The following is an 8,704-nucleotide window of genomic DNA, read 5'->3' on the forward strand; positions in this document are numbered from 1 at the left end:
TTTCCTGCACTTTCTGATATCCTTTTAGATTTACTGACTCGTAGACACTTATAAAACTATAAAATATTTACAATATATAATGTTTCCTGGTGAGCAAACTCTACTTGTATTGCATCCTATTAGAATAATTCTCATGTTTAGCCTGATTTAGTTTAATTGTCATCAATATATAGCCTACCTTATTTGGTCTACCTTGTTGTGTTTAATACACCTTAACTTCTTTATAATTAAATATGATACATTGTAATACAATTCAAGGCAATTCAATATTTTAAAGATATAGCCTTATTCTTGTGTTCTCTATTTCTCTGTCCACTTCCACTCTTTTGCTTACATTTTATATATTTTTATATGGTATCAAAATAATTTTTCTATGGACTTGGCATTCTCTACAAAAATCCCACAGTTGTTCCAAGCATCCTTTCAAGTCGGTGACCACACCAATCAAAATCTCGGAACCTATCATTTTTAATGCCGCAAAAATCAATCCAATCAGAGACATCACGCGCCCCCACAGGTTGTATGAAGACCCTACCAATTCAGCCACATGCATATGAACCGCCATGTGCCTCCAGCCGCCGTAGTAAGTGCTTTCTCAGCTTTCTTCGAAGCTAATTATCGAAATATAAAATCAGAATCAAGTTTGCAAGGTATAGATCTATTGATATATGGAAGAGCCGACACCATTGGCTGCCGAACGTGCCGTCATGCGCCACCGCTCATCATTGCCAATCCTACACTCGCTGCCACCAGATCTCTTTTAGGCAAAAGAACCACCAAAAAGTGTTTTTCTTTCTCTAGATCAGTGGAGCTATGCCCTTCTAGTTCGACACCTTTGTCGCATGCTCCGCCCCTGCCTTCTAGTTCTAGCAGTGCTTCCACGAATTTCATGCGCTGGCAACCCTTTCTTGCATATGTCCTTCATTCACTCGGGCACGTTGCGCATTACACGAGTGCCCATCGAAGTCGGGTTTACTCGATCCGATCAGTCGACCCAGTTTACCATTAAATCCACCGGTTTCTGGCCAACTCGGCCCCAGTCAACGACCCATTCTTTGGCCCAAGCTGGTCCCATTCAGTGGCTCAGGGCCTCAGGCTCACGCAGTGGTCCAAACCGGCCCAGTTCTTGGCAATCCACAGCTCAACAACACCTGGTGCCTTCTCTAGCCGTTCAGGCAAAACACACTAGTACCTTCACCGACCCTCTAGGCCCAGCGTCGTTGGCGCCCCTTCACCAGCCGTCCACGACCCATTGCCGCCAACTTCCACCGCTGCCATTCTCCGGCAGTACAGCCGCTGTTCCCCAGCCGTTATCGCCGATCACCACCGGGCACCAGCTCCGGCGACCTCCCTTCAAAGCTTATGGACTCTATTTGCATAAAGAGGAATGCTAAAACCAATTTTTTTTATCCTACAATACTAAGGTGTAAATAACCAAACCTTAGATTTTTTTTTATTTTTTTAATTAGGACTGATCTAAGAGTTAGTTGAGACTAATGCATCAACATTATAGAATAATTATGAAATTCAAGTGTAGTTTCTAGCATTTCTAACTAAGAAAATATAGTCCATAAGCTTTAAACAGCGATTTAAAAACACAATACCCCAATTTACCTCAATAGTCAATACCCGTGCAGATCACCAAAATATAATCTGACAAAAACCTAAACGCTATCACGAAGCAAATTTGTTGAATCATTGTCTTTTCACTAAATTTCTATGTTTTACCTTTTAATAGTTACACAGTTGCTTCTATTTTATTTTATTTTCCTCCGTTTTCTCACTAACCAAACAGATCAATGACTCAATCAAACTTTTATAAAAATCGTTTCAAACTTTTCTTACCTTCCTAGTTACCTGGAATCTCGAAAATCTTCGCAAGGGATGAAACGCCATGTGCAGAGACGAGAGAGAGTGAGCGGGAGAGGCGGCCGGAGAAGAGAAGCGAAAATAGAAGGAAGCGGTGGCTTAGAGAAGAGAAGTAAGTTGCGGCGGCCGGAGAAGCAGGCGGTGGTCAAAGAAGTAAAAGGAAGAGAAATAGAAGTGCGGTGGCTCATAGAAGAGAAAGAAAGAAAGGGCGCGGCTCACCATCCATTGAAATTCCCTTCGGTTTCGTCCCATTTTTAGCTATATCTATGACATGTGTCAAAAATATATATCTAAAGACCAAAAGCTCGCCACGTCATTCATTACTCCATCAACGAAACGCCTTCACTGTTAACGGCGTAAGCTGCGTCAAACCCGTTACCTAGAAGTCCAAGCCCATGACCATGAGGCCTTTGATTCTTTCCCTCTAGCAAGAGTCCGGTGTCTCCCTCATCTTAATCAGATTTTTTTTTTTTTAAGCATCTTAATCAGATTTATTTGTTTGAATGAGCGTCGGATGATCTTATTGCTCCTACTATTGCTATTGTTCTTGTTGGATTTGTTGTTCTTATTGGGTTTGCTCAACAGCATGACAGGTGTTTGTGGGCCAAAAACGGTCTTTCTATTGCATTATAACATTTCTCTTGTTAAAATACTTAGTTGAGCTGACTAAACAAAGAGATAAAATTATTTTTGCTTATACTGCTGAGGTTGCATGTAATAGTTGTTTCAAGGGTTGTAATCGAGATGAGCCGAGTCGAGCTTTAGGATTTTAAGATTGGTTCGTTTATGAAGATGCTTATTTGAGCTGAGCTATTCAATGTAGGGGTGAAATTTAAAACCGCCTAACCGCAACCGCTAACCGTTATAACCGTTAACCGCTAACCGCCTAACCGCCTAACCGCTTTGAAAGCGGTTAGTAAAAACCGCTAACCGCCTAGGCGGTTGCGGTTAGCGGTTAGTAGGTTTTGGAAATCCGCTAACCGCTAACCGCTACCCGCTAACCGCTTTTTTTTTAAATATAATATATATTTATATATTATATATATATAATAACAATAAGTTGTGAGTTTATGAACTTTTTTTGGTTGATTGAAATGAGCCTCAAGCTTCAAGTTTAACCATATATGTTGGTTTTTTTGGTTGCTTGTGAGTTTATGAATTTGTTTGTGTTTTATTTTATTTCTATGTGTGAGTTTATGAACTTGCTTGTGAGTTTATGTATAAGACTACAAGTGAAGTGATGATTTTGTTGTAATTTTATTTGTATATTATATGATGTGTAGATTTGTAGAAGGTGGCCAACAAGATTTTGGTATATAGCAATTTTTAATGCTAAAATGGCCATGGAAAGGGAAAAAAAAATGTTTAAAATGAGAAAAAAAAATGTTTAAAGTGAGCCCAAAACCGGCCCAAACCCGGTCCAAACAAAATCGGTCCAAAGAAAAAAGCCCAAAAAAAGCCCAAAAAAAGCGGTTAGAAAAAAAGCGGTTATTCCAAAGCGGTTAACCGCTAACCGGGCGGTTAACCGCCTAGGCGGTTAACCGCTACCCGGTTAGCGGAGGCGGTTAGTAAAATTTACTAACCGCCTAGGCGGGTGCGGTTAGCGGTTTTAGCCACTAACCGCTAACCGCAACCGCTATTTCACCCCTAATTCAATGTATGTTCAAGCTCGGCTCATTTAAAATTCAAGCGAACTCGAGTTTATTTGTTGAGAATGCTATTCAAGCCAAGCTGAGCTCAACTCGAACTCGAGCTAAGCTATTAAATTCTTTAATGTATGATGATACTAGCAGAGTTCAGGCCCGAATTTTAAAACAACCTATAAACATTTATCTATAGTATAAATATAAATATCAAGTAATTTATATTACATATATTACTTAATTACTAATATATATAATTAAATTTATATAACTAATTTTTAGTTATATATATATATATATATATATATATGAACAAACTAACGAGTCGGGCAAACGAACTGGTTAAGCCTTAAACGAGATGAGCTTGCAAACTCTTATCGAGTTTTCTTGAGCGAGTCAAGTATGTATCATTTACTAATTGAGCAGATTTTCATAACAACGAGCGGATTTGTACAATATCAAGCTTGAGTTTGAGTCAAGTTAAACCAAGCGAGTATCAAGCAGGTTGTTGAACGAACTGATTTATTTACAACCCTTTTGTTAGAATGCTTAATTGAACAAAAAGAAAACAGATCTTAGTTTTATTGTAAAATCCATTCTTGTGGACTGAGTAGTCTGTTGGGGACCTAAGCAAGATCTAAAACTCTACGATTCAACCGCTAGAAATTGATATCAAGCCCTTATACTTGCAAAGGTGGATATGAGTTGCTTGGCTTTGTCTCGTAATAGAGCAGACACTCAACACGAAATAATGAATTAAAGAGAATGGGTTTGAAACGTTTAATTAAATTAGTTGGGGCTAGAGTTGACCTATAAAGTTTTATACATTGACCTCAACACGATCTGAACTCGACATGCGACATTTATGAGTAACAATTTTTGACATGATTCACGAACCCGACATGAACTAACACAAAATTAGCGAGTTAAACTTGAGAGGTCCGGCCTAATTAATTAAGTGAGTTGAGTTATGATTAACTAATATAGTTTTACATCAATATTTTGACACATTTCAAACCTAACACGCAAGCACGAATTGCAACCTATAGTCATATATTACAAATATGTGTCCAAAGGAGAAATGTTATTCTCACAAAAAAGTGGATAAAGTATGCTTTGCTTTGGAGCCCTTTGGCCAACAAGGCCACAATTCTGGTCGCGCATTGTTTTGTCAAAAGGCAGATCGAACATGCCTATGCAGATTGAGAGAGAAATAAAGTAACAGTTCAATAAATTGATCGCTAAGGAGAAGAATTTGGCATAAAACTGAAGCTAAAGTTTACAACAAATTAAAACAAAGAAATAAAGAATACTTGCAATTATGGCCTTCAAGCTGGTAAGTATATTAATTCTTCATTGTTGAAAAACTTCCTTCTAAATTAACCTATAAATCGGAGAGTTGTCTCTCCTTGTCTTTCTTTGCTCAACGCTGACCCGTGAGGAGGCTCTACCTTCCTCCCTCCATGAATGTGTCAAACGCTATTTATCCCATCACTATTTCAATAGGTTGATGTGGCATTACGAGTTCATCATCAAATTTTTATTTTTTAATTTTTAACAATGATTGGACTAAGGATAGATTGATAACATACTGAGATAGTACTGGTGTGATATATAAGATTCCTCGTATATATGATATATTAACATATATGCGGCAAAATGATTCTACAATGTTACTAATTTAGGAGAAAGCGAATTTATTGCACATGCTTGAAAGACATATTGGATTACATGATATTTTATTCTGCCATTCATACAAACTAATCTAGCTATCTTACGTTATGTTATATTTCCTCCTTTTAACTCCTTATAAAGAATTGCTTTGAAGATGAAAGAATGGGAGAGGGTGGTAAGTTCTAAATTTATTTGATATCATGGCTGCATAAATTAATCCATTTATTGAGGTGCCTTATTAAATCTCTTTTAACATTTTTTTTTTTCTTCATATAACACAGTAGTTCATGATCTTTCTAGTAGAGCCTCTCCAGCAAGAGTAACTACTTTAGCCGCTCAAAATACACTTTTTTTTTAAAAAAAAAAAAAAATTATAATTATTTTATCCAATAGTTTTTCAATACAAACTTCAGCAGATTATCTATTTCACTCTTTACTTTCTTTAAAGTATTATTTTTCAATAATTTATTTATTATTTTTTAACCCCATATTTTTCTTGCCTCTCTCTCGCCTCTCTCACCATACCAGCGGAAAAAACTCTAGAAACCCAAAATTCTCACAAGCGAAAGCCAGAGGCAACAAATCAAGTTATTTTAAACATCTTCACCCTTTTCTACAATCTCGAACTTAGGATCAAATTCAGGAGGATTCGTTGAGGTGTTTTGTGAGTAATGATACAAGTTCCTCTTGTGTTCCTACAATAATGATGTGGCTCTTAAAATCACCATTGAGTTTGTGCTTGATCATTATTAAATTTTGATTAAATAGTAATTTTAAGAACCACATCATTATTGGAGGGACACAAGAAGGATTTATAGAATTACTTAGTATTTTATGATGTTTGATGATTTAGAATTTGGGTTAAGTTAACCTTAAAACTGGTGTTTTTTGTTCCAAACAGCATGATTAATGATATTAGTTGGTATTTATCTGATCAAACAGAATTCTCAATTCATCAAAAAAAAAAAAAAAAAAAAAAAGAAGAAGAAGACAATTAATTGTCATATGTCCTTTATGCATATATAAGAAGCACATATTAATTAAAAAAATATGTATTTCTCATATATTAAATAGCACGTAACAAATTTATAAGCTAAATTAAATTTCTACGATTTAATTTGGAATAAATTTCTGTGCCACAAAGAAAAAGAGAAAATCAGTTGTCTAGCTACTTGGTTGCTTTTTTCCCATTTTGTGCCCAAAGCTACGCTTTATCCATGTGAATCTTAGAGATTTGTATAATTACTGTCTTTTCCTTTTGTTTCCCATGTTCTGCTCCAATCTAAAGGGATCGTGGGTTTGGATTACTCCTTTGAAGTTGGAAAGTTGGGATTATTCTGGACAAACTTCATCCACTCCTCTTTTATCAATAATTTGGTAAAAGAAAAAAAAGAAAAAAGAAAAAAGAAAAAAGAAAAAAGAAAAAAAAGGAAGCGAGTCGTGATCATCAATATTACAAACTTTATGAAAATAAGGAGAAACTTCACTAAGGCCCCCTGAACTTCCGGCCGATTTTGCAGACCCCCTCTGAACTTCAAAAACTCTCATTTTGGACCCTTAAACTTCTATTTTCTCTCATTTTAGACCTATATGTTAGTTTTCAATGTTAAATGCCCATTATACCCCTACCCAGCCCACTTGAAATTCCGAAAATGCCCAAAACTACAGCACCCACCCCAGCCCAAAACGGTGTCGTTTTGGGCATTAGTTTTTTTTTTTTTTTTGGAAAAAAAAAAAGTGGGGTTGGGAGAAGGATCGGCTTGGCTAAAACGGGTGGCCGGACCACTTATTTATTAAGGGGTGGTCGGAGCCACCCCCGCCGACCAGTGGTCTCACCCACCCCCATGGCCAGCGGGTGGCCACCCCCTTGGCAAAAAAAAAAAAAAGGGGGGGGGATCGGTGCATTGGGTGGCCTGACCACCCCATGGGGTTGGGGTACTCACCATCCCATACTCTCGGCCAAGTGGGGTGGCCGGATTACCTCCCTTGGCCATGGGGTGGTCGAATCCACAGGGTCTCCAGCCATTCTTGGTTAAGAATGGGTGGTCCCGCCACCCTATTTTAATAAGGGGTATCGAGCCACCCCGATATTACTTTTTTAAAAATAAATATATATATATTTTGCTTTTTTTAAAAAAAAAAAAATTAATGCCCAAAACGACGTCGTTTTGGGCTAGGTGAGTTGTAATTTTTAGGGATCCAAAACGGTGTAGTTTTAACAAAGGGTATAATGGGTATAAAAAAGTCAAACCGTTAAATCTAACGTTGAAAATTGACGGAGGGGTTCAAAGTGAGCGAAAATGAAAGTTTAAGGGTCCAAAATGAGAGTTTTTGAAGTCTAGGGGGGGTCTGCAAAATCGGCCGGAAGTTCAGGGGGCCTTAGTGAAGTTTCCCCTGAAAATAATTACTGATAAGGTTTGTTTAAATGGTTGAGAAGAATGTGTTCTTTTAGCATATAAAAAATACATGTTTTCTTAATATATATATCACTAACAGAGTTATAAGGAAATTCTGTTAAAAAAATAAATGTTTTTCACATGTTAAGAGACATATGATAATTTTATTTTTATTTTTTGTGAGTCCTTCTGAATTTCTTTTATTCCGGCCGTTTCAAGGGTCTTATCAAAGTTTTGTATTTGTTTAGAAATGTCAAGAATTTGTTGTTCTGTTTCGGAACGGTCTTGAAGTTTCTTGATCTTATTTTCAAGAGTGAAAATATTCTGTCTAAGATTATTGTTTTCTCAACGAGGACCCATTCTAATTAATTTGCTTATTATGTTGTTTAACGTCTAACTTAGAGTGTGTTTAGATTTGTGATTTCAAAAAGTAATATTTTGAAATCACATATTAGTTTTTAAATTTCTGCGTTTTCAAATCGTAATTTTTTAAAAACACAATTTCAAGCAATCAATTTTTGGAGATTTGGTTTAAAATCACTTTTTTTTTTTTAATCTATGAAATCGCAATGCCAAACGAACCCTTATTATCAGGAGTTTTACCTTCTTCTTTTTTGACATTTTCAATTAAATTTTTATGATCAGTCTTAAGTCACTCTGTAAGAAACAATAAAAATTTTTTTGAAAAAAAATATATTTTAATTGAATAATAAAAGTTAAAAGCTAAAATACTGAGTTGTGTATAACTAATAGATATTTCGAAAAAATAAGTAACTAAAATAGAGAAAGATAATTTTTTTTAAAAAAAGTAAAATAAAAAATAAATTTGTCACATTTATATCACATTAAAAAAAAATTGTCACATCATAATTTTTTTCATAATTTTTTTTTGATAAAAAAAGCAAAAAAGCAAAAAAAAAAAAAAATCATTTAAAAAGCATGTATCTGAAGTAACTTTTTTTTTTTTTTTTTTTGTAAGAAACTGAAGTAACTTTTGATCTTGTCTTCCATGGACTGGATTTTCTAATTTTCTAAAGCTAGATGACTCCTTTTTTTCAACAGTAAACCTGCAATTTCTTTAGTCCGAAAACTGTAATTACTTTGTTTTTGCTATAAAGAACA

This window comes from Corylus avellana, chromosome ca4 (assembly GCF_901000735.1).
Source record: "Corylus avellana chromosome ca4, CavTom2PMs-1.0".
NCBI lineage: Eukaryota > Viridiplantae > Streptophyta > Magnoliopsida > Fagales > Betulaceae > Corylus > Corylus avellana.